At 46.8% G+C, this 27000-nt stretch overlaps 33 non-coding genes across 33 annotated transcripts; all 33 read right to left on the bottom strand.

Annotated features, from left to right (window-relative positions):
• Positions 1 to 222: 222 nt before the first annotated feature.
• Positions 223 to 295, bottom strand: Trnar-ucg (transfer RNA arginine (anticodon UCG)). The gene has a single exon. It is a non-coding gene; the product is annotated as a tRNA-Arg (tRNA).
• Positions 296 to 811: 516 nt separating this feature from the next.
• Positions 812 to 883, bottom strand: Trnat-agu (transfer RNA threonine (anticodon AGU)). The gene has a single exon. It is a non-coding gene; the product is annotated as a tRNA-Thr (tRNA).
• An 863-nt stretch (positions 884 to 1746) lies between these two features.
• Positions 1747 to 1819, bottom strand: Trnar-ucg (transfer RNA arginine (anticodon UCG)). Its single transcript has one exon. It is a non-coding gene; the product is annotated as a tRNA-Arg (tRNA).
• Positions 1820 to 2335: 516 nt separating this feature from the next.
• Trnat-agu (transfer RNA threonine (anticodon AGU)) lies at positions 2336 to 2407 on the bottom strand. Its single transcript has one exon. It is a non-coding gene; the product is annotated as a tRNA-Thr (tRNA).
• A 338-nt stretch (positions 2408 to 2745) lies between these two features.
• On the bottom strand, positions 2746 to 2818 carry Trnak-cuu (transfer RNA lysine (anticodon CUU)). The gene has a single exon. It is a non-coding gene; the product is annotated as a tRNA-Lys (tRNA).
• Positions 2819 to 3270: 452 nt separating this feature from the next.
• On the bottom strand, positions 3271 to 3343 carry Trnar-ucg (transfer RNA arginine (anticodon UCG)). Its single transcript has one exon. It is a non-coding gene; the product is annotated as a tRNA-Arg (tRNA).
• Positions 3344 to 3868: 525 nt separating this feature from the next.
• On the bottom strand, positions 3869 to 3940 carry Trnat-agu (transfer RNA threonine (anticodon AGU)). The gene has a single exon. It is a non-coding gene; the product is annotated as a tRNA-Thr (tRNA).
• Positions 3941 to 4802: 862 nt separating this feature from the next.
• On the bottom strand, positions 4803 to 4875 carry Trnar-ucg (transfer RNA arginine (anticodon UCG)). The gene has a single exon. It is a non-coding gene; the product is annotated as a tRNA-Arg (tRNA).
• A 1444-nt stretch (positions 4876 to 6319) lies between these two features.
• Positions 6320 to 6392, bottom strand: Trnar-ucg (transfer RNA arginine (anticodon UCG)). Its single transcript has one exon. It is a non-coding gene; the product is annotated as a tRNA-Arg (tRNA).
• A 925-nt stretch (positions 6393 to 7317) lies between these two features.
• Positions 7318 to 7390, bottom strand: Trnak-cuu (transfer RNA lysine (anticodon CUU)). The gene has a single exon. It is a non-coding gene; the product is annotated as a tRNA-Lys (tRNA).
• Positions 7391 to 7842: 452 nt separating this feature from the next.
• Trnar-ucg (transfer RNA arginine (anticodon UCG)) lies at positions 7843 to 7915 on the bottom strand. The gene has a single exon. It is a non-coding gene; the product is annotated as a tRNA-Arg (tRNA).
• A 915-nt stretch (positions 7916 to 8830) lies between these two features.
• Trnak-cuu (transfer RNA lysine (anticodon CUU)) lies at positions 8831 to 8903 on the bottom strand. The gene has a single exon. It is a non-coding gene; the product is annotated as a tRNA-Lys (tRNA).
• Positions 8904 to 9355: 452 nt separating this feature from the next.
• On the bottom strand, positions 9356 to 9428 carry Trnar-ucg (transfer RNA arginine (anticodon UCG)). The gene has a single exon. It is a non-coding gene; the product is annotated as a tRNA-Arg (tRNA).
• Positions 9429 to 10860: 1432 nt separating this feature from the next.
• On the bottom strand, positions 10861 to 10933 carry Trnar-ucg (transfer RNA arginine (anticodon UCG)). Its single transcript has one exon. It is a non-coding gene; the product is annotated as a tRNA-Arg (tRNA).
• A 516-nt stretch (positions 10934 to 11449) lies between these two features.
• Trnat-agu (transfer RNA threonine (anticodon AGU)) lies at positions 11450 to 11521 on the bottom strand. The gene has a single exon. It is a non-coding gene; the product is annotated as a tRNA-Thr (tRNA).
• Positions 11522 to 12384: 863 nt separating this feature from the next.
• Positions 12385 to 12457, bottom strand: Trnar-ucg (transfer RNA arginine (anticodon UCG)). Its single transcript has one exon. It is a non-coding gene; the product is annotated as a tRNA-Arg (tRNA).
• Positions 12458 to 12973: 516 nt separating this feature from the next.
• Positions 12974 to 13045, bottom strand: Trnat-agu (transfer RNA threonine (anticodon AGU)). Its single transcript has one exon. It is a non-coding gene; the product is annotated as a tRNA-Thr (tRNA).
• Positions 13046 to 13383: 338 nt separating this feature from the next.
• Positions 13384 to 13456, bottom strand: Trnak-cuu (transfer RNA lysine (anticodon CUU)). The gene has a single exon. It is a non-coding gene; the product is annotated as a tRNA-Lys (tRNA).
• A 452-nt stretch (positions 13457 to 13908) lies between these two features.
• On the bottom strand, positions 13909 to 13981 carry Trnar-ucg (transfer RNA arginine (anticodon UCG)). The gene has a single exon. It is a non-coding gene; the product is annotated as a tRNA-Arg (tRNA).
• A 528-nt stretch (positions 13982 to 14509) lies between these two features.
• On the bottom strand, positions 14510 to 14581 carry Trnat-agu (transfer RNA threonine (anticodon AGU)). The gene has a single exon. It is a non-coding gene; the product is annotated as a tRNA-Thr (tRNA).
• An 862-nt stretch (positions 14582 to 15443) lies between these two features.
• Positions 15444 to 15516, bottom strand: Trnar-ucg (transfer RNA arginine (anticodon UCG)). The gene has a single exon. It is a non-coding gene; the product is annotated as a tRNA-Arg (tRNA).
• A 507-nt stretch (positions 15517 to 16023) lies between these two features.
• Positions 16024 to 16095, bottom strand: Trnat-agu (transfer RNA threonine (anticodon AGU)). Its single transcript has one exon. It is a non-coding gene; the product is annotated as a tRNA-Thr (tRNA).
• A 338-nt stretch (positions 16096 to 16433) lies between these two features.
• Trnak-cuu (transfer RNA lysine (anticodon CUU)) lies at positions 16434 to 16506 on the bottom strand. Its single transcript has one exon. It is a non-coding gene; the product is annotated as a tRNA-Lys (tRNA).
• A 452-nt stretch (positions 16507 to 16958) lies between these two features.
• Positions 16959 to 17031, bottom strand: Trnar-ucg (transfer RNA arginine (anticodon UCG)). Its single transcript has one exon. It is a non-coding gene; the product is annotated as a tRNA-Arg (tRNA).
• Positions 17032 to 19038: 2007 nt separating this feature from the next.
• On the bottom strand, positions 19039 to 19110 carry Trnat-agu (transfer RNA threonine (anticodon AGU)). The gene has a single exon. It is a non-coding gene; the product is annotated as a tRNA-Thr (tRNA).
• A 1451-nt stretch (positions 19111 to 20561) lies between these two features.
• Positions 20562 to 20633, bottom strand: Trnat-agu (transfer RNA threonine (anticodon AGU)). The gene has a single exon. It is a non-coding gene; the product is annotated as a tRNA-Thr (tRNA).
• Positions 20634 to 20971: 338 nt separating this feature from the next.
• On the bottom strand, positions 20972 to 21044 carry Trnak-cuu (transfer RNA lysine (anticodon CUU)). The gene has a single exon. It is a non-coding gene; the product is annotated as a tRNA-Lys (tRNA).
• Positions 21045 to 21496: 452 nt separating this feature from the next.
• On the bottom strand, positions 21497 to 21569 carry Trnar-ucg (transfer RNA arginine (anticodon UCG)). Its single transcript has one exon. It is a non-coding gene; the product is annotated as a tRNA-Arg (tRNA).
• A 492-nt stretch (positions 21570 to 22061) lies between these two features.
• On the bottom strand, positions 22062 to 22133 carry Trnat-agu (transfer RNA threonine (anticodon AGU)). Its single transcript has one exon. It is a non-coding gene; the product is annotated as a tRNA-Thr (tRNA).
• An 863-nt stretch (positions 22134 to 22996) lies between these two features.
• Trnar-ucg (transfer RNA arginine (anticodon UCG)) lies at positions 22997 to 23069 on the bottom strand. The gene has a single exon. It is a non-coding gene; the product is annotated as a tRNA-Arg (tRNA).
• Positions 23070 to 23989: 920 nt separating this feature from the next.
• On the bottom strand, positions 23990 to 24062 carry Trnak-cuu (transfer RNA lysine (anticodon CUU)). The gene has a single exon. It is a non-coding gene; the product is annotated as a tRNA-Lys (tRNA).
• A 452-nt stretch (positions 24063 to 24514) lies between these two features.
• On the bottom strand, positions 24515 to 24587 carry Trnar-ucg (transfer RNA arginine (anticodon UCG)). The gene has a single exon. It is a non-coding gene; the product is annotated as a tRNA-Arg (tRNA).
• Positions 24588 to 25091: 504 nt separating this feature from the next.
• Positions 25092 to 25163, bottom strand: Trnat-agu (transfer RNA threonine (anticodon AGU)). The gene has a single exon. It is a non-coding gene; the product is annotated as a tRNA-Thr (tRNA).
• Positions 25164 to 27000: the final 1837 nt, after the last annotated feature.

Genomic DNA, 27000 nt, shown 5'->3' with positions numbered 1-27000 from the left:
AGTTACTTTCCGACGTTGTTTTAGATGTGCAAGTGCCAGTCAAACCTCACGGTGAGGGCACTCTGCCGACCATTTCGCTAGTTAACACCGGTCTTCTTGTGTGTGTTTCAAGCACAAGACCATCTCCAAGCACAAAATGGTCAACAGCAACATTCAGACGGTTTCGTACTGCACAATTGGTACATTAAAACGGTATGTTTGTTTCTCAGAACTGGAAAAACACGACCGTGACAGGATTCGAACCTGCAATCTTCGGATCCGAAGTCCGACGCCTTATCCATTAGGCCACACGGTCACTAACGACCAAGTATAACTAATATACGATTCATCTCGAAACGCTCACACCCCCCGAGGAATTGTGTTTTCGTTCCACACAGCCGCTGCCCCTTACTCTTTCCCACCCATTCGTTACATTCAACCTCTTACGAGACCGACCAAACATAGACAGGAAAACAAGACCACACACTTTGCGCAATCGGAATCGATGGCAGGGTGCCCCTCGCCGCATTTGCTACGATGGCCATTTGCTACTTCTGCAGAAGCGGCGGCGGCGACGACGACGACGACGACGACGACGACGACGACGACCGCGAAAGGCTCAGCGATTTGTGAGAAATACATCTATAAAATGTAATTCACATTGCCCCGTCCCACCTTATGCCGTACCGCTTTGGCAAATGCTTTATCAGCGCCATTCGCCTTAATCACATCTGAGAGTAATTCTTAATAAAACTCCTCACGCTAATTGTTCGCCATCACAGATACTGTTTGATATACGGCCATGACGCGCAACTGATTTCCAAAATTCGTCTTCCTCCTGTGAGGATGGAACTCACGACTCCTGGTTTACTAGACCAGTGCTCTACCACTGAGCTAAAGAGGCGCGGCCTAGCGGAACTTTTGCGTACTTCGTCCGTACGGTCGTCTGAATCTTCAGACTTCAGCTGACAACACTTCATATTTTTCACTAATATTTGCAGCTATGGCGACCCATTACTGCTTGGCTACACATCTGACACGTAGCCGATGTTCTCTCCAAACAAAATCACCTGCACTTCAGAACATGACTTTCACACATGTCTACAAAATCACCTTCACCTTCAAATACAGTTTTCTTGCGACTGATGGAGACGTAGGCAAATTTTAAAGTTGCTATTTCCATTACATCACGTTAATCAGAAAATCGGTAATTTACATCTGCAGCGGAGAAAAATTCCGTTCCGCCCAGGGTAGGGCTCGAACCCACGACCCCTTGATTAAGAGTCTTATGCTCTACCGACTGAGCTAGCCGTGCTGCCTCGTTGGGTACCTCCTGGGTAGCAGATCACACAGTACTCGTTTGGGTTGGTTGGTCCCATACAGAATCTCTCCATGCTGCCTAATGTTTTCCTAACGTCACACTCGTCACGTACTTCACTTTTATTTCATAATCATTTCTGAGAGGTAAAGGAATTGCATGACAATCTGCAGAGCTAGCGGCGTCAAAATTAACACACATACTTGACGTGACTCAAAAGCCGAACGAGTTACTTTCCGACGTTGTTTTAGATGTGCAAGTGCCAGTCAAACCTCACGGTGAGGGCACTCTGCCGACCATTTCGCTAGTTAACACCGGTCTTCTTGTGTGTGTTTCAAGCACAAGACCATCTCCAAGCACAAAATGGTCAACAGCAACATTCAGACGGTTTCGTACTGCACAATTGCTACATTAAAACGGTATGTTTGTTTCTCAGAACTGGAAAAACACGACCGTGACAGGATTCGAACCTGCAATCTTCGGATCCGAAGTCCGACGCCTTATCCATTAGGCCACACGGTCACTAACGACCAAGTATAACTAATATACGATTCATCTCGAAACGCTCACACCCCCCGAGGAATTGTGTTTTCGTTCCACACAGCCGCTGCCCCTTACTCTTTCCCACCCATTCGTTACATTCAACCTCTTACGAGACCGACCAAACATAGACAGGAAAACAAGACCACACACTTTGCGCAATCGGAATCGATGGCAGGGTGCCCCTCGCCGCATTTGCTACGATGGCCATTTGCTACTTCTGCAGAAGCGGCGGCGGCGACGACGACGACGACGACGACGACGACGACGACGACCGCGAAAGGCTCAGCGATTTGTGAGAAATACATCTATAAAATGTAATTCACATTGCCCCGTCCCACCTTATGCCGTACCGCTTTGGCAAATGCTTTATCAGCGCCATTCGCCTTAATCACATCTGAGAGTAATTCTTAATAAAACTCCTCACGCTAATTGTTCGCCATCACAGATACTGTTTGATATACGGCCATGACGCGCAACTGATTTCCAAAATTCGTCTTCCTCCTGTGAGGATGGAACTCACGACTCCTGGTTTACTAGACCAGTGCTCTACCACTGAGCTAAAGAGGCGCGGCCTAGCGGAACTTTTGCGTACTTCGTCCGTACGGTCGTCTGAATCTTCAGACTTCAGCTGACAACACTTCATATTTTTCACTAATATTTGCAGCTATGGCGACCCATTACTGCTTGGCTACACATCTGACACGTAGCCGATGTTCTCTCCAAACAAAATCACCTGCACTTCAGAACATGACTTTCACACATGTCTACAAAATCACCTTCACCTTCAAATACAGTTTTCTTGCGACTGATGGAGACGTAGGCAAATTTTAAAGTTGCTATTTCCATTACATCACGTTAATCAGAAAATCGGTAATTTACATCTGCAGCGGAGAAAAATTCCGTTCCGCCCAGGGTAGGGCTCGAACCCACGACCCCATGATTAAGAGTCTTATGCTCTACCGACTGAGCTAGCTGTGCTGCCTCGTTGGGTACCTGCTGGGTAGCAGATCACACAGTACTCGTTTGGGTTGGTTGGTCCCATACAGAATCTCTCCATGCTGCCTAATGTTTTCCTAACGTCACACTCGTCACGTACTTCACTTTTATTTCATAATCATTTCTGAGAGGTAAAGGAATTGCATGACAATCTGCAGAGCTAGCGGCGTCAAAATTAACACACATACTTGACGTGACTCAAAAGCCGAACGAGTTACTTTCCGACGTTGTTTTAGATGTGCAAGTGCCAGTCAAACCTCACGGTGAGGGCACTCTGCCGACCATTTCGCTAGTTAACACCGGTCTTCTTGTGTGTGTTTCAAGCACAAGACCATCTCCAAGCACAAAATGGTCAACAGCAACATTCAGACGGTTTCGTACTGCACAATTGCTACATTAAAACGGTATGTTTGTTTCTCAGAACTGGAAAAACACGACCGTGACAGGATTCGAACCTGCAATCTTCGGATCCGAAGTCCGACGCCTTATCCATTAGGCCACACGGTCACTAACGACCAAGTATAACTAATATACGATTCATCTCGAAACGCTCACACCCCCTGAGGAATTGTGTTTTCGTTCCACACAGCCGCTGCCCCTTACTCTTTCCCACCCATTCGTTACATTCAACCTCTTACGAGACCGACCAAACATAGACAGGAAAACAAGACCACACACTTTGCGCAATCGGAATCGATGGCAGGGTGCCCCTCGCCGCATTTGCTACGATGGCCATTTGCTACTTCTGCAGAAGCGGCGGCGGCGACGACGACGACGACGACGACGACGACGACGACGACGACGACGACCGCGAAAGGCTCAGCGATTTGTGAGAAATACATCTATAAAATGTAATTCACATTGCCCCGTCCCACCTTATGCCGTACCGCTTTGGCAAATGCTTTATCAGCGCCATTCGCCTTAATCACATCTGAGAGTAATTCTTAATAAAACTCCTCACGCTAATTGTTCGCCATCACAGATACTGTTTGCTATACAGCCATGACGCGCAACTGATTTCCAAAATTCGTCTTCCTCCTGTGAGGATGGAACTCACGACTCCTGGTTTACTAGACCAGTGCTCTACCACTGAGCTAAAGAGGCGCGGCCTAGCGGAACTTTTGCGTACTTCGTCCGTACGGTCGTCTGAATCTTCAGACTTCAGCTGACAACACTTCATATTTTTCACTAATATTTGCAGCTATGGCGACCCATTACTGCTTGGCTACACATCTGACACGTAGCCGATGTTCTCTCCAAACAAAATCACCTGCACTTCAGAACATGACTTTCACACATGTCTACAAAATCACCTTCACCTTCAAATACAGTTTTCTTGCGACTGATGGAAACGTAGGCAAATTTTAAAGTTGCTATTTCCATTACATCACGTTAATCAGAAAATCGGTAATTTACATCTGCAACGGAGAAAAATTCCGTTCCGCCCAGGTAGGGCTCGAACCCACGACCCCATGATTAAGAGTCTTATGCTCTACCGACTGAGCTAGCCGTGCTGCCTCGTTGGGTACCTGCTGGGTAGCAGATCACACAGTACTCGTTTGGGTTGGTTGGTCCCATACAGAATCTCTCCATGCTGCCTAATGTTTTCCTAACGTCACACTCGTCACGTACTTCACTTTTATTTCATAATCATTTCTGAGAGGTAAAGGAATTGCATGACAATCTGCAGAGCTAGCGGCGTCAAAATTAACACACATACTTGACGTGACTCAAAAGCCGAACGAGTTACTTTCCGACGTTGTTTTAGATGTGCAAGTGCCAGTCAAACCTCACGGTGAGGGCACTCTGCCGACCATTTCGCTAGTTAACACCGGTCTTCTTGTGTGTGTTTCAAGCTCAAGACCATCTCCAAGCACAAAATGGTCAACAGCAACATTCAGACGGTTTCGTACTGCACAATTGCTACATTAAAACGGTATGTTTGTTTCTCAGAACTGGAAAAACACGACCGTGACAGGATTCGAACCTGCAATCTTCGGATCCGAAGTCCGACGCCTTATCCATTAGGCCACACGGTCACTGACGACCAAGTATAACTTATCTACGATTCATCTCGAAACGCTCACACCCCCTGAGGAATTGTGTTTTCGTTCCACACAGCCGCTGCCCCTTACTCTTTCCCACCCATTCGTTACATTCAACCTCTTACGAGACCGACCAAACATAGACAGGAAAACAAGACCACACACTTTGCGCAATCGGAATCGATGGCAGGGTGTCCCTCGCCGCATTTGCTACGATGGCCATTTGCTAATTCTGCAGAAGCGGCGGCGGCGACGACGACGACGACGACGACGACGACGACCGCGAGAGGCTCAGACATTTGTGAGAAATACATCTATAAAATGTAATTCAGAATGCCTCGTCCCACCTTATGCCGTACCGCTTTGGCAAATGCTTTATCAGCGCCATTCGCCTTAATCACATCTGAGAGTAATTCTTAATAAAACGCCTCTCGCTAATTGTTCGCCATCACAGATACTGTTTGCTATTCGGCCATGACGCGCAACTGATTTCCAAAATTCGTCTTCCTCCTGTAAGGATGGAACTCACGACTCCTGGTTTACTAGACCAGTACTCTACCACTGAGCTAAAGAGGCGCGGCCTAGCGGAACTTTTGCGTACTTCGCCGCACGGTCGTCTGAATCATCAGACTTCAGCTGACAACACTTCATATTTTTGACTAATATTAGCAGCTATGGCGACCCATTACTGCTTGGCTACACATCTGACACGTAGCCGATGTTCTCTCCAAACAAAACCACCTGCACTTCAGAACATGACTTTCACACATGTCTACAAAATCACCTTCACCTTCAAATACAGTTTTCTTGCGACTGATGGAGACGTAGGCAAATTTTAAAGTTGCTATTTCCATTACATCACGTTAATCAGAAAATCGGTAATTTACATCTGCAGCGGAAAAAAATTCCGTTCCGCCCAGGGTAGGGCTCCAACCCACGACCCCATGATTAAGAGTCTTATGCTCTACCGACTGAGCTAGCCGTGCTGCCTCGTTGGGTACCTCCTGGGTAGCAGATCACACAGTACTCGTTTGGGTTGGTTGGTCCCATACAGAATCTCTCCATGCTGCCTAATGTTTTCCTAACGTCACACTCGTCACGTACTTCACTTTTATTTCATAATCATTTCTGAGAGGTAAAGGAATTGCATGACAATCTGCAGAGCTAGCGGCGTCAAAATTAACACACATACTTGACGTGACTCAAAAGCCGAACGAGTTACTTTCCGACGTTGTTTTAGATGTGCAAGTGCCAGTCAAACCTCACGGTGAGGGCACTCTGCCGACCATTTCGCTAGTTAACACCGGTCTTCTTGTGTGTGTTTCAAGCTCAAGACCATCTCCAAGCACAAAATGGTCAACAGCAACATTCAGACGGTTTCGTACTGCACAATTGCTACATTAAAACGGTATGTTTGTTTCTCAGAACTGGAAAAACACGACCGTGACAGGATTCGAACCTGCAATCTTCGGATCCGAAGTCCGACGCCTTATCCATTAGGCCACACGGTCACTGACGACCAAGTATAACTAATATACGATTCATCTCGAAACGCTCACACCCCCTGAGGAATTGTGTTTTCGTTCCACACAGCCGCTGCCCCTTACTCTTTCCCACCCATTCGTTACATTCAACCTCTTACGAGACCGACCAAACATAGACAGGAAAACAAGACCACACACTTTGCGCAATCGGAATCGATGGCAGGGTGCCCCTCGCCGCATTTGCTACGATGGCCATTTGCTACTTCTGCAGAAGCGGCGGCGGCGACGACGACGACGACGACGACGACGACGACGACGACCGCGAAAGGCTCAGCGATTTGTGAGAAATACATCTATAAAATGTAATTCACATTGCCCCGTCCCACCTTATGCCGTACCGCTTTGGCAAATGCTTTATCAGCGCCATTCGCCTTAATCACATCTGAGAGTAATTCTTAATAAAACTCCTCACGCTAATTGTTCGCCATCACAGATACTGTTTGCTATACGGCCATGACGCGCAACTGATTTCCAAAATTCGTCTTCCTCCTGTAAGGATGGAACTCACGACTCCTGGTTTACTAGACCAGTACTCTACCACTGAGCTAAAGAGGCGCGGCCTAGCGGAACTTTTGCGTACTTCGCCGTACGGTCGTCTGAATCTTCAGACTTCAGCTGACAACACTTCATATTTTTCACTAATATTTGCAGCTATGGCGACCCATTACTGCTTCGCTACACATCTGACACGTAGCCGATGTTCTCTCCAAACAAAATCACCTGCACTTCGGAACATGACTTTCACACATGTCTACAAAATCACCTTCACCTTCAAATACAGTTTTCTTGCGACTGATGGAGACGTAGGCAAATTTTAAAGTTGCTATTTCCATTACATCACGTTAATCAGAAAATCGGTAATTTACATCTGCAGCGGAGAAAAATTCCGTTCCGCCCAGGGTAGGGCTCGAACCCACGACCCCATGATTAAGAGTCTTATGCTCTACCGACTGAGCTAGCCGTGCTGCCTCGTTGGGTACCTCCTGGGTAGCAGATCACACAGTACTCGTTTGGGTTGGTTGGTCCCATACAGAATCTCTCCATGCTGCCTAATGTTTTCCTAACGTCACACTCGTCACGTACTTCACTTTTATTTCATAATCATTTCTGAGAGGTAAAGGAATTGCATGACAATCTGCAGAGCTAGCGGCGTCAAAATTAACACACATACTTGACGTGACTCAAAAGCCGAACGAGTTACTTTCCGACGTTGTTTTAGATGTGCAAGTGCCAGTCAAACCTCACGGTGAGGGCACTCTGCCGACCATTTCGCTAGTTAACACCGGTCTTCTTGTGTGTGTTTCAAGCTCAAGACCATCTCCAAGCACAAAATGGTCAACAGCAACATTCAGACGGTTTCGTACTGCACAATTGCTACATTAAAACGGTATGTTTGTTTCTCAGAACTGGAAAAATACGACCGTGACAGGATTCGAACCTGCAATCTTCGGATCCGAAGTCCGACGCCTTATCCATTAGGCCACACGGTCACTGACGACAAAGTATAACTTATATACGATTCATCTCGAAACGCTCACACCCCCTGAGGAGTTGTGTTTTCGTTCACACAGCAGCTGCCCCTTACTCTTTCCCACCCATTCGTTACATTCAACCTCTTACGAGACCGACCAAACATAGACAGGAAAACAAGACCACACACTTTGCGCAATCGGAATCGATGGCAGGGTGTCCCTCGCCGCATTTGCTACGATGGCCATTTGCTAATTCTGCAGAAGCGGCGGCGGCGGCGACGACGACGACGACGACGACGACCGCGAGAGGCTCAGACATTTGTGAGAAATACATCTATAAAATGTAATTCAGAATGCCTCGTCCCACCTTATGCCGTACCGCTTTGGTAAATGCTTTATCAGCGCCATTCGCCTTAATTACATCTGAGAGTAATTCTTAATAAAACGCCTCTCGCTAATTGTTCGCCATCACAGATACTGTTTGCTATACGGCCATGACGCGCAACTGATTTCCAAAATTCGTCTTCCTCCTGTAAGGATGGAACTCACGACTCCTGGTTTACTAGACCAGTACTCTACCACTGAGCTAAAGAGGCGCGGCCTAGCGGAACTTTTGCGTACTTCGCCGTACGGTCGTCTGAATCTTCAGACTTCAGCTGACAACACTTCATATTTTTCACTAATATTTGCAGCTATGGCGACCCATTACTGCTTGGCTACACATCTGACACGTAGCCGATGTTCTCTCCAAACAAAATCACCTGCACTTCGGAACATGACTTTCACACATGTCTACAAAATCACCTTCACCTTCAAATACAGTTTTCGTGCGACTGATGGAGACGTAGGCAAATTTTAAAGTTGCTATTTCCATTACATCACGTTAATCAGAAAATCGGTAATTTACATCTGCAGCGGAGAAAAATTCCGTTCCGCCCAGGGTAGGGCTCGAACCCACGACCCCATGATTAAGAGTCTTATGCTCTACCGACTGAGCTAGCCGTGCTGCCTCGTTGGGTACCTGCTGGGTAGCAGATCACACAGTACTCGTTTGGGTTGGTTGGTCCCATACAGAATCTCTCCATGCTGCCTAATGTTTTCCTAACGTCACACTCGTCACGTACTTCACTTTTATTTCATAATCATTTCTGAGAGGTAAAGGAATTGCATGACAATCTGCAGAGCTAGCGGCGTCAAAATTAACACACATACTTGACGTGACTCAAAAGCCGAACGAGTTACTTTCCGACGTTGTTTTAGATGTGCAAGTGCCAGTCAAACCTCACGGTGAGGGCACTCTGCCGACCATTTCGCTAGTTAACACCGGTCTTCTTGTGTGTGTTTCAAGCTCAAGACCATCTCCAAGCACAAAATGGTCAACAGCAACATTCAGACGGTTTCGTACTGCACAATTGCTACATTAAAACGGTATGTTTGTTTCTCAGAACTGGAAAAATACGACCGTGACAGGATTCGAACCTGCAATCTTCGGATCCGAAGTCCGACGCCTTATCCATTAGGCCACAAGGTCACTGACGACCAAGTATAACTTATATACGATTCATCTCGAAACGCTCACACCCCCTGAGGAATTGTGTTTTCGTTCCACACAGCCGCTGCCCCTTACTCTTTCCCACCCATTCGTTGCATTCAACCTCTTACGAGACCGACCAAACATAGACAGGAAAACAAGACCACACACTTTGCGCAATCGGAATCGATGGCAGGGTGTCCCTCGCCGCATTTGCTACGATGGCCATTTGCTAATTCTCCAGAAGCGGCGGCGGCGACGACGACGACGACGACCGCGAGAGGCACAGACATTTGTGAAAAATACATCTATAAAATGTAATTCAGAATGCCTCGTCCCACCTTATGCCGTACCGCTTTGGCAAATGCTTTATCAGCGCCATTCGCCTTAATCACATCTGAGAGTAATTCTTAATAAAACGCCTCTCGCTAATTGTTCGCCATCACAGATACTGTTTGCTATTCGGCCATGACGCGCAACTGATTTCCAAAATTCGTCTTCCTCCTGTAAGGATGGAACTCACGACTCCTGGTTTACTAGACCAGTACTCTACCACTGAGCTAAAGAGGCGCGGCCTAGCGGAACTTTTGCGTACTTCGCCGCACGGTCGTCTGAATCATCAGACTTCAGCTGACAACACTTCATATTTTTGACTAATATTAGCAGCTATGGCGACCCATTACTGCTTGGCTACACATCTGACACGTAGCCGATGTTCTCTCCAAACAAAACCACCTGCACTTCAGAACATGACTTTCACACATGTCTACAAAATCACCTTCACCTTCAAATACAGTTTTCTTGCGACTGATGGAGACGTAGGCAAATTTTAAAGTTGCTATTTCCATTACATCACGTTAATCAGAAAATCGGTAATTTACATCTGCAGCGGAAAAAAATTCCGTTCCGCCCAGGGTAGGGCTCGAACCCACGACCCCTTGATTAAGAGTCTTATGCTCTACCGACTGAGCTAGCCGTGCTGCCTCGTTGGGTACCTCCTGGGTAGCAGATCACACAGTACTCGTTTGGGTTGGTTGGTCCCATACAGAATCTCTCCATGCTGCCTAATGTTTTCCTAACGTCACACTCGTCACGTACTTCACTTTTATTTCATAATCATTTCTGAGAGGTAAAGGAATTGCATGACAATCTGCAGAGCTAGCGGCGTCAAAATTAACACACATACTTGACGTGACTCAAAAGCCGAACGAGTTACTTTCCGACGTTGTTTTAGATGTGCAAGTGCCAGTCAAACCTCACGGTGAGGGCACTCTGCCGACCATTTCGCTAGTTAACACCGGTCTTCTTGTGTGTGTTTCAAGCACAAGACCATCTCCAAGCACAAAATGGTCAACAGCAACATTCAGACGGTTTCGTACTGCACAATTGGTACATTAAAACGGTATGTTTGTTTCTCAGAACTGGAAAAACACGACCGTGACAGGATTCGAACCTGCAATCTTCGGATCCGAAGTCCGACGCCTTATCCATTAGGCCACACGGTCACTAACGACCAAGTATAACTAATATACGATTCATCTCGAAACGCTCACACCCCCCGAGGAATTGTGTTTTCGTTCCACACAGCCGCTGCCCCTTACTCTTTCCCACCCATTCGTTACATTCAACCTCTTACGAGACCGACCAAACATAGACAGGAAAACAAGACCACACACTTTGCGCAATCGGAATCGATGGCAGGGTGCCCCTCGCCGCATTTGCTACGATGGCCATTTGCTACTTCTGCAGAAGCGGCGGCGGCGACGACGACGACGACGACGACGACGACGACGACGACCGCGAAAGGCTCAGCGATTTGTGAGAAATACATCTATAAAATGTAATTCACATTGCCCCGTCCCACCTTATGCCGTACCGCTTTGGCAAATGCTTTATCAGCGCCATTCGCCTTAATCACATCTGAGAGTAATTCTTAATAAAACTCCTCACGCTAATTGTTCGCCATCACAGATACTGTTTGATATACGGCCATGACGCGCAACTGATTTCCAAAATTCGTCTTCCTCCTGTGAGGATGGAACTCACGACTCCTGGTTTACTAGACCAGTGCTCTACCACTGAGCTAAAGAGGCGCGGCCTAGCGGAACTTTTGCGTACTTCGTCCGTACGGTCGTCTGAATCTTCAGACTTCAGCTGACAACACTTCATATTTTTCACTAATATTTGCAGCTATGGCGACCCATTACTGCTTGGCTACACATCTGACACGTAGCCGATGTTCTCTCCAAACAAAATCACCTGCACTTCAGAACATGACTTTCACACATGTCTACAAAATCACCTTCACCTTCAAATACAGTTTTCTTGCGACTGATGGAGACGTAGGCAAATTTTAAAGTTGCTATTTCCATTACATCACGTTAATCAGAAAATCGGTAATTTACATCTGCAGCGGAGAAAAATTCCGTTCCGCCCAGGGTAGGGCTCGAACCCACGACCCCTTGATTAAGAGTCTTATGCTCTACCGACTGAGCTAGCCGTGCTGCCTCGTTGGGTACCTCCTGGGTAGCAGATCACACAGTACTCGTTTGGGTTGGTTGGTCCCATACAGAATCTCTCCATGCTGCCTAATGTTTTCCTAACGTCACACTCGTCACGTACTTCACTTTTATTTCATAATCATTTCTGAGAGGTAAAGGAATTGCATGACAATCTGCAGAGCTAGCGGCGTCAAAATTAACACACATACTTGACGTGACTCAAAAGCCGAACGAGTTACTTTCCGACGTTGTTTTAGATGTGCAAGTGCCAGTCAAACCTCACGGTGAGGGCACTCTGCCGACCATTTCGCTAGTTAACACCGGTCTTCTTGTGTGTGTTTCAAGCACAAGACCATCTCCAAGCACAAAATGGTCAACAGCAACATTCAGACGGTTTCGTACTGCACAATTGCTACATTAAAACGGTATGTTTGTTTCTCAGAACTGGAAAAACACGACCGTGACAGGATTCGAACCTGCAATCTTCGGATCCGAAGTCCGACGCCTTATCCATTAGGCCACACGGTCACTAACGACCAAGTATAACTAATATACGATTCATCTCGAAACGCTCACACCCCCCGAGGAATTGTGTTTTCGTTCCACACAGCCGCTGCCCCTTACTCTTTCCCACCCATTCGTTACATTCAACCTCTTACGAGACCGACCAAACATAGACAGGAAAACAAGACCACACACTTTGCGCAATCGGAATCGATGGCAGGGTGCCCCTCGCCGCATTTGCTACGATGGCCATTTGCTACTTCTGCAGAAGCGGCGGCGGCGACGACGACGACGACGACGACGACGACGACGACGACCGCGAAAGGCTCAGCGATTTGTGAGAAATACATCTATAAAATGTAATTCACATTGCCCCGTCCCACCTTATGCCGTACCGCTTTGGCAAATGCTTTATCAGCGCCATTCGCCTTAATCACATCTGAGAGTAATTCTTAATAAAACTCCTCACGCTAATTGTTCGCCATCACAGATACTGTTTGATATACGGCCATGACGCGCAACTGATTTCCAAAATTCGTCTTCCTCCTGTGAGGATGGAACTCACGACTCCTGGTTTACTAGACCAGTGCTCTACCACTGAGCTAAAGAGGCGCGGCCTAGCGGAACTTTTGCGTACTTCGTCCGTACGGTCGTCTGAATCTTCAGACTTCAGCTGACAACACTTCATATTTTTCACTAATATTTGCAGCTATGGCGACCCATTACTGCTTGGCTACACATCTGACACGTAGCCGATGTTCTCTCCAAACAAAATCACCTGCACTTCAGAACATGACTTTCACACATGTCTACAAAATCACCTTCACCTTCAAATACAGTTTTCTTGCGACTGATGGAGACGTAGGCAAATTTTAAAGTTGCTATTTCCATTACATCACGTTAATCAGAAAATCGGTAATTTACATCTGCAGCGGAGAAAAATTCCGTTCCGCCCAGGGTAGGGCTCGAACCCACGACCCCATGATTAAGAGTCTTATGCTCTACCGACTGAGCTAGCTGTGCTGCCTCGTTGGGTACCTGCTGGGTAGCAGATCACACAGTACTCGTTTGGGTTGGTTGGTCCCATACAGAATCTCTCCATGCTGCCTAATGTTTTCCTAACGTCACACTCGTCACGTACTTCACTTTTATTTCATAATCATTTCTGAGAGGTAAAGGAATTGCATGACAATCTGCAGAGCTAGCGGCGTCAAAATTAACACACATACTTGACGTGACTCAAAAGCCGAACGAGTTACTTTCCGACGTTGTTTTAGATGTGCAAGTGCCAGTCAAACCTCACGGTGAGGGCACTCTGCCGACCATTTCGCTAGTTAACACCGGTCTTCTTGTGTGTGTTTCAAGCACAAGACCATCTCCAAGCACAAAATGGTCAACAGCAACATTCAGACGGTTTCGTACTGCACAATTGCTACATTAAAACGGTATGTTTGTTTCTCAGAACTGGAAAAACACGACCGTGACAGGATTCGAACCTGCAATCTTCGGATCCGAAGTCCGACGCCTTATCCATTAGGCCACACGGTCACTAACGACCAAGTATAACTAATATACGATTCATCTCGAAACGCTCACACCCCCTGAGGAATTGTGTTTTCGTTCCACACAGCCGCTGCCCCTTACTCTTTCCCACCCATTCGTTACATTCAACCTCTTACGAGACCGACCAAACATAGACAGGAAAACAAGACCACACACTTTGCGCAATCGGAATCGATGGCAGGGTGCCCCTCGCCGCATTTGCTACGATGGCCATTTGCTACTTCTGCAGAAGCGGCGGCGGCGACGACGACGACGACGACGACGACGACGACGACGACGACGACGACGACCGCGAAAGGCTCAGCGATTTGTGAGAAATACATCTATAAAATGTAATTCACATTGCCCCGTCCCACCTTATGCCGTACCGCTTTGGCAAATGCTTTATCAGCGCCATTCGCCTTAATCACATCTGAGAGTAATTCTTAATAAAACTCCTCACGCTAATTGTTCGCCATCACAGATACTGTTTGCTATACAGCCATGACGCGCAACTGATTTCCAAAATTCGTCTTCCTCCTGTGAGGATGGAACTCACGACTCCTGGTTTACTAGACCAGTGCTCTACCACTGAGCTAAAGAGGCGCGGCCTAGCGGAACTTTTGCGTACTTCGTCCGTACGGTCGTCTGAATCTTCAGACTTCAGCTGACAACACTTCATATTTTTCACTAATATTTGCAGCTATGGCGACCCATTACTGCTTGGCTACACATCTGACACGTAGCCGATGTTCTCTCCAAACAAAATCACCTGCACTTCAGAACATGACTTTCACACATGTCTACAAAATCACCTTCACCTTCAAATACAGTTTTCTTGCGACTGATGGAAACGTAGGCAAATTTTAAAGTTGCTATTTCCATTACATCACGTTAATCAGAAAATCGGTAATTTACATCTGCAACGGAGAAAAATTCCGTTCCGCCCAGGTAGGGCTCGAACCCACGACCCCATGATTAAGAGTCTTATGCTCTACCGACTGAGCTAGCCGTGCTGCCTCGTTGGGTACCTGCTGGGTAGCAGATCACACAGTACTCGTTTGGGTTGGTTGGTCCCATACAGAATCTCTCCATGCTGCCTAATGTTTTCCTAACGTCACACTCGTCACGTACTTCACTTTTATTTCATAATCATTTCTGAGAGGTAAAGGAATTGCATGACAATCTGCAGAGCTAGCGGCGTCAAAATTAACACACATACTTGACGTGACTCAAAAGCCGAACGAGTTACTTTCCGACGTTGTTTTAGATGTGCAAGTGCCAGTCAAACCTCACGGTGAGGGCACTCTGCCGACCATTTCGCTAGTTAACACCGGTCTTCTTGTGTGTGTTTCAAGCTCAAGACCATCTCCAAGCACAAAATGGTCAACAGCAACATTCAGACGGTTTCGTACTGCACAATTGCTACATTAAAACGGTATGTTTGTTTCTCAGAACTGGAAAAACACGACCGTGACAGGATTCGAACCTGCAATCTTCGGATCCGAAGTCCGACGCCTTATCCATTAGGCCACACGGTCACTGACGACCAAGTATAACTTATCTACGATTCATCTCGAAACGCTCACACCCCCTGAGGAATTGTGTTTTCGTTCCACACAGCCGCTGCCCCTTACTCTTTCCCACCCATTCGTTACATTCAACCTCTTACGAGACCGACCAAACATAGACAGGAAAACAAGACCACACACTTTGCGCAATCGGAATCGATGGCAGGGTGTCCCTCGCCGCATTTGCTACGATGGCCATTTGCTATTTCTGCAGAAGCGGCGGCGGCGACGACGACGACGACGACGACGACGACCGCGAGAGGCTCAGCGATTTGTGAGAAATACATCTATAAAATGTAATTCACACTGCCTCGTCCCACCTTATGCCGTACCGCTTTGGCAAATGCTTTATCAGCGCCATTCGCCTTAATCACATCTGAGGGTAATTCTTAATAAAACTCCTCACGCTAATTGTTCGCCATCACAGATACTGTTTGCTATACGGCCATGACGCGCAACTGATTTCCAAAATTCGTCTTCCTCCTGTGAGGATGGAACTCACGACTCCTGGTTTACTAGACCAGTGCCCTACCACTGAGCTAAAGAGGAGCGGCCTAGGGGAACTTTTGCGTACTTCGTCCGTACGGTCGTCTGAATCTTCAGACTTCAGCTGACAACACTTCATATTTTTCACTAATATTTGCAGCTATGGCGACCCATTACTGCTTGGCTACACATCTGACACGTAGCCGATGTTCTCTCCAAACAAAATCACCTGCACTTCAGAACATGACTTTCACACATGTCTACAAAATCACCTTCACCTTCAAATACAGTTTTCTTGCGACTGATGGAGACGTAGGCAAATTTTAAAGTTGCTATTTCCATTACATCACGTTAATCAGAAAATCGGTAATTTACATCTGCAGCGGAGAAAAATTCCGTTCCGCCCAGGGTAGGGCTCGAACCCACGACCCCATGATTAAGAGTCTTATGCTCTACCGACTGAGCTAGCTGTGCTGCCTCGTTGGGTACCTGCTGGGTAGCAGATCACACAGTACTCGTTTGGGTTGGTTGGTCCCATACAGAATCTCTCCATGCTGCCTAATGTTTTCCTAACGTCACACTCGTCACGTACTTCACTTTTATTTCATAATCATTTCTGAGAGGTAAAGGAATTGCATGACAATCTGCAGAGCTAGCGGCGTCAAAATTAACACACATACTTGACGTGACTCAAAAGCCGAACGAGTTACTTTCCGACGTTGTTTTAGATGTGCAAGTGCCAGTCAAACCTCACGGTGAGGGCACTCTGCCGACCATTTCGCTAGTTAACACCGGTCTTCTTGTGTGTGTTTCAAGCACAAGACCATCTCCAAGCACAAAATGGTCAACAGCAACATTCAGACGGTTTCGTACTGCACACTTGCTACATTAAAACGGTATGTTTGTTTCTCAGAACTGGAAAAACACGACCGTGACAGGATTCGAACCTGCAATCTTCGGATCCGAAGTCCGACGCCTTATCCATTAGGCCACACAGTCACTAACGACCAAGTATAACTAATATACGATTCATCTCGAAACGCTCACACCCCCTGAGGAATTGTGTTTTCGTTCCACACAGCCGCTGCCCCTTACTCTTTCCCACCCATTCGTTACATTCAACCTCTTACGAGACCGACCAAACATAGACAGGAAAACAAGACCACACACTTTGCGCAATCGGAATCGATGGCAGGGTGCCCCTCGCCGCATTTGCTACGATGGCCATTTGCTACTTCTGCAGAAGCGGCGGCGGCGACGACGACGACGACGACGACCGCGAAAGGCTCAGCGATTTGTGAGAAATACATCTATAAAATGTAATTCAGAATGCCTCGTCCCACCTTATGCCGTACCGCTTTGGCAAATGCTTTATCAGCGCCATTCGCCTTAATCACATCTGAGAGTAATTCTTAATAAAACGCCTCTCGCTAATTGTTCGCCATCACAGATACTGTTTGCTATACGGCCATGACGCGCAACTGATTTCCAAAATTCATCTTATTCCAGTAAGGATGGAACTCACGACTCCTGGTTTACTAGACCAGTGCTCTACCACTGAGCTAAAGAGGCGCGGCCTAGCGGAACTTTTGCGTACTTCGCCGCACGGTCGTCTGAATCATCAGACTTCAGCTGACAACACTTCATATTTTTGACTAATATTAGCAGCTATGGCGACCCATTACTGCTTGGCTACACATCTGACACGTAGCCGATGTTCTCTCCAAACAAAACCACTTGCACTTCAGAACATGACTTTCACATGTCTACAAAATCACCTACACCTTCAAATACAGTTTTCTTGCGACTGATTGAGACGTAGGGAAATTTTAAAGTTGCTATTTCCATTACATCACGTTAATCAGAAAATCGGTAATTTACATCTGCAGCGGAGAAAAATTCCGTTCCGCCCAGGGTAGGGCTCGAACCCACGACCCTATGATTAAGAGTGTCATGCTCTACCGACTGAGCTAGCCGTGCTGCCTCGTTGGGTACATGCTGGGTAGCAGATCACACAGTACTCGTTTGGGTTGGTTGGTCCCATACAGAATCTCTCCATGCTGCCTAATGTTTTCCTAACGTCACACTCGTCACGTGCTTCACTTTTATTTCATAATCATTTCTGAGAGGTAAAGGAATTGCATGACAATCTGCAGAGCTAGCGGCGTCAAAATTAACACACATACTTGACGTGACTCAAAAGCCGAACGAGTTACTTTCCGACGTTGTTTTAGATGTGCAAGTGCCAGTCAAACCTCGCGGTGAGGGCACTCTGCCGACCATTTCGCTAGTTAACACTGGTCTTCTTGTGTGTGTTTCAAGCTCAAGACCATCTCCAAGCACAAAATGGTCAACAGCAACATTCAGACGGTTTCGTACTGCACAATTGCTACATTAAAACGGTATGTTTGTTTTTCAGAACTGGAAAAACACGGCCGTGACAGGATTCAAACCTGCAATCTTCGGATCCGAAGACCGACGCCTTATCCATTAGGCCACATGGTCACTGACAACCAAGTGTAACTTATATACGACTTATCTCGAAACGCTCACACCCCCTGAGGAATTGTGTTTTCGTTCCACACAGCCGCTGCCCCTTACTCTTTCCCACCCATTCGTTACATTCAACCTCTTACGAGACCGACCAAACATAGACAGGAAAACAAGACCACACACTTTGCGCAATCGGAATCGATGGCAGGGTGTCCCTCGCCGCATTTGCTACGATGGCCATTTGCTACTTCTGCAGAAGCGGCGGCGGCGACGACGACGACGACGACGACCGCGAAAGGCTCAGCGATTTGTGAGAAATACATCTATAACATGTAATTCACACTGCCCCGTCCCACCTTATGCCGTACCGCTTTGGCAAATGCTTTATCAGCGCCATTCGCCTTAATCACATCTGAGAGTAATACTTAATAAAACTCCTCATGCTAATTGTTCGCCATCACATATACTGTTTGCTATACGGCCATGACGCGCAACTGATTTCCAAAATTCATCTTCCTCCTGTGAGGATGGAACTCACGACTCCTGGTTTACTAGACCAGTGCTCTACCACTGAGCTAAAGAGGCGCGGCCTAGCGGAACTTTTGCGTACTTCGTCCGTACGGTCGTCTGAATCTTCAGACTTCAGCTGACAACACTTCATATTTTTCACTAATATTTGCAGCTATTGCGACCCATTACTGCTTGGCTACACATCTGACACGTAGCCGATGTTCTCTCCAAACAAAATCACCTGCACTTCAGAACATGACTTTCACACATGTCTACAAAATCACCTTCACCTTCAAATACAGTTTTCTTGCGACTGATGGAGACGTAGGCAAATTTTAAAGTTGCTATTTCCATTACATCACGTTAATCAGAAAATCGGTAATTTACATCTGCAGCGGAGAAAAATTCCGTTCCGCCCAGGGTAGGGCTCGAACCCACGACCCTATGATTAAGAGTCTCATGCTCTACCGACTGAGCTAGCCGTGCTGCCTCGTTGGGTACCTGCTGGGTAGCAGATCACACAGTACTCGTTTGGGTTGGTTGGTCCCATACAGAATCTCTCCATGCTGCCTAATGTTTTCCTAACGTCACACTCGTCACGTGCTTCACTTTTATTTCATAATCATTTCTGAGAGGTAAAGGAATTGCATGACAATCTGCAGAGCTAGCGGCGTCAAAATTAACACACATACTTGACGTGACTCAAAAGCCGAACGAGTTACTTTCCGACGTTGTTTTAGATGTGCAAGTGCCAGTCAAACCTCGCGGTGAGGGCACTCTGCCGACCATTTCGCTAGTTAACACTGGTCTTCTTGTGTGTGTTTCAAGCTCAAGACCATCTCCAAGCACAAAATGGTCAACAGCAACATTCAGACGGTTTCGTACTGCACAATTGCTACATTAAAACGGTATGTTTGTTTTTCAGAACTGGAAAAACACGGCCGTGACAGGATTCAAACCTGCAATCTTCGGATCCGAAGACCGACGCCTTATCCATTAGGCCACATGGTCACTGACAACCAAGTGTAACTTATATACGACTTATCTCGAAACGCTCACACCCCCTGAGGAATTGTGTTTTCGTTCCACACAGCCGCTGCCCCTTACTCTTTCCCACCCATTCGTTACATTCAACCTCTTACGAGACCGACCAAACATAGACAGGAAAACAAGACCACACACTTTGCGCAATCGGAATCGATGGCAGGGTGTCCCTCGCCGCATTTGCTACGATGGCCATTTGCTAATTCTGCAGAAGCGGCGGCGGCGACGACGACGACGACGACGACGTCGACGACGACGACCGCGAGAGGCTCAGGCATTTGTGAGAAATACATCTATAAAATGTAATTCACATTGTTTGTCCCACCTTATGCCGTACCGCTTTGGCAAATGCTTTATCAGCGCCATTCGCCTTAATCACATCTGAGAGTAATTCTTAATAAAACTCCTCACGCTAATTGTTCGCCATCACAGATACTGTTTGCTATACGGCCATGACGCGCAACTGATTTCCAAAATTCGTCTTCCTCCTGTGAGGATGGAACTCACGACTCCTGGTTTACTAGACCAGTGCTCTACCACTGAGCTAAAGAGGCGCGGCCTAGCGGAACTTTTGCGTACTTCGTCCGTACGGTCGTCTGAATCTTCAGACTTCAGCTGACAACACTTCATATTTTTCACTAATATTTGCAGCTATGGCGACCCATTACTGCTTGGCTACACATCTGACACGTAGCCAATGTTCTCTCCAAACAAAATCACCTGCACTTCAGAACATGACTTTCACACATGTCTACAAAATCACCTTCACCTTCAAATACAGTTTTCTTGCGACTGATGGAGACGTAGGCAAATTTTAAAGTTGCTATTTCCATTACATCACGTTAATCAGAAAATCGGTAATTTACATCTGCAGCGGAGAAAAATTCCCTTCCGCCCAGGGTAGGGCTCGAACCCACGACCCCATGATTAAGAGTCTTATGCTCTACCGACTGAGCTAGCCGTGCTGCCTCGTTGGGTACCTGCTGGGTAGCAGATCACACAGTACTCGTTTGGGTTGGTTGGTCCCATACAGAATCTCTCCATGCTGCCTAATGTTTTCCTAACGTCACACTCGTCACGTACTTCACTTTTATTTCATAATCATTTCTGAGAGGTAAAGGAATTGCATGACAATCTGCAGAGCTAGCGGCGTCAAAATTAACACACATACTTGACGTGACTCAAAAGCCGAACGAGTTACTTTCCGACGTTGTTTTAGATGTGCAAGTGCCAGTCAAACCTCACGGTGAGGGCACTCTGCCGACCATTTCGCTAGTTAACACCGGTCTTGTTGTGTGTGTTTCAAGCACAAGACCATCTCCAAGCACAAAATGGTCAACAGCAACATTCAGACGGTTTCGTACTGCACAATTGCTACATTAAAACGGTATGTTTGTTTCTCAGAACTGGAAAAACACGACCGTGACAGGATTCGAACCTGCAATCTTCGGATCCGAAGTCCGACGCCTTATCCATTAGGCCACACGGTCACTAACGACCAAGTATAACTAATATACGATTCATCTCGAAACGCTCACACCCCCTGAGGAATTGTGTTTTCGTTCCACACAGCCGCTGACCCTTACTCTTTCCCACCCATTCGTTACATTCAACCTCTTACGAGACCGACCTAACATAGACAGGAAAACAAGACCACACACTTTGCGCAATCGGAATCGATGGCAGGGTGCCCCTCGCCGCATTTGCTACGATGGCCATTTGCTACTTCTGCAGAAGCGGCGACGACGACGACGACGACCGCGAAAGGCTCAGCGATTTGTGAGAAATACATCTATAAAATGTAATTCACATTGCCCCGTCCCACCTTATGCCGTACCGCTTTGGCAAATGCTTTTTCAGCGCCATTCGCCTTAATCACATCTGAGAGTAATTCTTAATAAAACTCCTCACGCTAATTGTTCGCCATCACAGATACTGTTTGCTATACGGCCATGACGCGCAACTGATTTCCAAAATTCGTCTTCCTCCTGTGAGGATGGAACTCACGACTCCTGGTTTACTAGACCAGTGCTCTACCACTGAGCTAAAGAGGCGCGGCCTAGCGGAACTTTTGCGTACTTCGTCCGTACGGTCGTCTGAATCTTCAGACTTCAGCTGACAACACTTCATATTTTTCACTAATATTTGCAGCTATGGCGACCCATTACTGCTTGGCTACACATCTGACACGTAGCCGATGTTCTCTCCAAACAAAATCACCTGCACTTCAGAACATGACTTTCACACATGTCTACAAAATCACCTTCACCTTCAAATACAGTTTTCTTGCGACTGATGGAGACGTAGGCAAATTTTAAAGTTGCTATTTCCATTACATCACGTTAATCAGAAAATCGGTAATTTACATCTGCAGCGGAGAAAAATTCCGTTCCGCCCACGGTAGGGCTCGAACCCACGACCCTATGATTAAGAGTCTCATGCTCTACCGACTGAGCTAGCCGTGCTGCCTCGTTGGGTACCTGCTGGGTAGCAGATCACACAGTACTCGTTTGGGTTGGTTGGTCCCATACAGAATCTCTCCATGCTGCCTAATGTTTTCCTAACGTCACACTCGTCACGTACTTCACTTTTAGTTTATAATCATTTCTGAGAGGTGAAGGAATTGCATGACAATCTGCAGAGCTAGCGGCGTCAAAATTAGCACACATACTTGACGTGACTCAAAAGCCGAACGAGTTACTTTCCGACGTTGTTTTAGATGTGCAAGTGCCAGTCAAACCTCGCGGTGAGGGCACTCTGCCGACCATTTCGCTAGTTAACACCGGTCTTCTTGTGTGTGTTTCAAGCTCAAGACCATCTCCAAGCACAAAATGGTCAACAGCAACATTCAGACGGTTTCGTACTGCACAATTGCTACATTAAAACGGTATGTTTGTTTCTCAGAACTGGAAAAAAACGACCGTGACAGGATTCGAACCTGCAATCTTCGGATCCGAAGTTCGACGCCTTATCCATTAGGCCACACGGTCACTGACGACCAAGTATAACTTATATACGATTCATCTCGAAACGCTCACACCCCCTGAGGAATTGTGTTTTCGTTCCACACAGCCGCTGCCCCTTACTCTTTCCCACCCATTCGTTACATTCAACCTCTTACGAGACCGACCAAACATAGACAGGAAAACAAGACCACACACTTTGCGCAATCGGAATCGATGGCAGGGTGTCCCTCGCCGCATTTGCTACGATGGCCATTTGCTACTTCTGCAGAAGCGGCGGCGGCGACGACGACGACGACGACGACGACGACGACCGCGAGAGGCTCAGCGATTTGTGAGAAATACATCTATAAAATGTAATTCACACTGCCCCGTCCCACCTTATGCCGTACCGCTTTGGCAAATGCTTTATCAGCGCCATTCGCCTTAATCACATCTGAGAGTAATTCTTAATAAAACTCCTCACGCTAATTGTTCGCCATCACAGATACTGTTTGCTATACGGCCATGACGCGCAACTGATTTCCAAAATTCGTCTTCCTCCTGTGAGGATGGAACTCACGATTCCTGGTTTACTAGACCAGTGCTCTACCACTGAGCTAAAGAGGCGTGGCCTAGCGGAACTTTTGCGTACTTCGTCCGTACGGTCGTCTGAATCTTCAGACTTCAGCTGACAACACTTCATATTTTTCACTAACATTTGCAGCTATGGCGACCCATTACTGCTTGGATACACATCTGACACGTAGCCGATGTTCTCTCCAAACAAAATCACCTGCACTTCAGAACATGACTTTCACACATGTCTACAAAATCACCTTCACCTTCAAATACAGTTTTCTCGCGACTGATGGAGACGTAGGCAAATTTTAAAGTTGCTATTTCCATTACATCACGTTAATCAGAAAATCGGTAATTTACATCTGCAGCGGAGAAAAATTCCGTTCCGCCCAGGGTAGGGCTCGAACCCACGACCCCATGATTAAGAGTCTTATGCTCTACCGACTGAGCTAGCCGTGCTGCCTCGTTGGGTACCTGCTGGGTAGCAGATCACACAGTACTCGTTTGGGTTGATTGTTCCCGTACAGAATCTCTCCATGCTGCCTAATTTTTTCCTAACGTCACACTCGTCACGTACTTCACTTTTATTTCATAATCATTTCTGAGAGGTAAAGGAATTGCATGACAATCTGCAGAGCTAGCGGCGTCAAAATTAACACATATACTTGACGTGACTCAAAAGCCGAACGAGTTACTTTCCGACGTTGTTTTAGATGTGCAAGTGCCAGTCAAACCTCGCGGTGAGGGCACTCTGCCGACCATTTCGCTAGTTAACACCGGTCTTCTTGTGTGTGTTTCAAGCTCAAGACCATCTCCAAGCACAAAATGGTCAACAGCAACATTCAGACGGTTTCGTACTGCACAATTGCTACATTAAAACGGTATGTTTGTTTCTCAGAACTGGAAAAACACGACCGTGACAGGATTCGAACCTGCAATCTTCGGATCCGAAGTCCGACGCCTTATCCATTAGGCCACACGGTCACTGACGACCACGTATAACTCATATACGATTCATCTCGAAACGCTCACACCCCCTGAGGAATTGTGTTTTCGTTCCACACAGCCGCTGCCCCTTACTCTTTCCCACCCATTCGTTACATTCAACCTCTTACGAGACCGACCAAACATAGACAGGAAAACAAGACCACACACTTTGCGCAATCGGAATCGATGGCAGGGTGTCCCTCGCCGCATTTGCTACGATGGCCATTTGCTAATTCTGCAGAAGCGGCGACGACGACGATGACGACGACGACGACAACCGCGAGAGGCTCAGCGATTTGTGAGAAATACATCTATAAAATGTAATTCACACTGCCCCGTCCCACCTTATGCCGTACCGCTTTGGCAAATGCTTTATCAGCGCCATTCGTCTTAATCACATCTGAGAGTAATTCTTAATAAAACTCCTCACGCTAATTGTTCGCCATCACAGATACTGTTTGCTATACGGCCATGACGCGCAACTGATTTCCAAAATTCGTCTTCCTCCTGTGAGGATGGAACTCACGACTCCTGGTTTACTAGACCAGTGCTCTACCACTGAGCTAAAGAGGCGCGGCCTAGCGGAACTTTTGCGTACTTCGTCCGTACGGTCGTCTGAATCTTCAGACTTCAGCTGACAACACTTCATATTTTTCACTAATATTTGCAGCTATGGCGACCCATTACTGCTTGGATACACATCTGACACGTAGCCGATGTTCTCTCCAAACAAAATCACCTGCACTTCAGAACATGACTTTCACACATGTCTACAAAATCACCTTCACCTTCAAATACAGTTTTCTTGCGACTGATGGAGACGTAGGCAAATTTTAAAGTTGCTATTTCCATAACATCACGTTAATCAGAAAATCGGTAATTTACATCTGCAGCGGAGAAAAATTCCGTTCCGCCCAGGGTAGGGCTCGAACCCACGACCCTATGATTAAGAGTCTCATGCTCTACCGACTGAGCTAGCCGTGCTGCCTAGTTTGGTACGTGCTGGGTAGCAGATCACACAGTACTCGTTTGGGTTGGTTGGTCCCATACAGAATCTCTCCATGCTGCCTAATGTTTTCCTAACGTCACACTCGTCACGTACTTCACTTTTATTTCATAATCATTTCTGAGAGGTAAAGGAATTGCATGACAATCTGCAGAGCTAGCGGCGTCAAAATTAACACACATACTTGACGTGACTCAAAAGCCGAACGAGTTACTTTCCGACGTTGTTTTAGATGTGCAAGTGCCAGTCAAACCTCGCGGTGAGGGCACTCTGCCGACCATTTCGCTAGTTAACACCGGTCTTCTTGTGTGTGTTTCAAGCTCAAGACCATCTCCAAGCACAAAATGGTCAACAGCAACATTCAGACGGTTTCGTACTGCACAAATGCGACATTAAAACGGTATGTTTGTTTCTCAGAACTGGAAAAACACGACCGTGACACGATTCGAACCTGCAATCTTCGGATCCGAAGTCCGTGGTCTTATCCATTAGGCCACACGGTCACTGACGACTAAGTGTAACTTATATACGATTCATCTCGAAACGCTCACACCCCCTGAGGAATTGTGTTTTCGTTCCACACAGCCGCTGCCCCTTACTCTTTCCCACCCATTCGTTACATTCAACCTTTTACGAGACCGACCAAACATAGACAGGAAAACAAGACCACACACTTTGCGCAATCGGAATCGATGGCAGGATGTCCCTCGCCGCATTTGCTACGATGGCCATTTGCTAATTCTGCAGAAGCGGCGGCGACGACGACGACGACGACGACGACGACGACGACGACGACCGCGAGAGGCTCAGACATTTGTGAGAAATACATCTATAAAATGTAATTCAGAATGCCTCGTCCCACCTTATGCCGTACCGCTTTGGCAAATGCTTTATCAGCGCCATTCGCCTTAATCACATCTGAGAGTAATTCTTAATAAAACTCCTCACGCTAATTGTTCGCCATCACAGATACTGTTTGCTATACGGCCATGACGCGCAACTGATTTCCAAAATTCGTCTTCCTCCTGTGAGGATGGAACTCACGACTCCTGGTTTACTAGACCAGTGCTCTACCACTGAGCTAAAGTGGCGCGGCCTAGCGGAACTTTTGCGTACTTCGTCCGTACGGTCGTCTGAATCTTCAGACTTCAGCTGACAACACTTCATATTTTTCACTAATATTTGCAGCTATGGCGACCCATTACTGCTTGGATACACATCTGACACGTAGCCGATGTTCTCTCCAAACAAAATCACCTGCACTTCAGAACATGACTTTCACACATGTCTACAAAATCACCTTCACCTTCAAATACAGTTTTCTTGCGACTGATTGAGACGTAGGCAAATTTTAAAGTTGCTATTTCCATTACATCACGTTAATCAGAAAATCGGTAATTTACA

Source organism: Schistocerca gregaria, unplaced genomic scaffold (assembly GCF_023897955.1).
Source record: "Schistocerca gregaria isolate iqSchGreg1 unplaced genomic scaffold, iqSchGreg1.2 ptg000156l, whole genome shotgun sequence".
Taxonomy (NCBI): Eukaryota; Metazoa; Arthropoda; class Insecta; order Orthoptera; family Acrididae; genus Schistocerca; species Schistocerca gregaria.
This window is presented reverse-complemented; position numbering and strand designations above follow the sequence as displayed.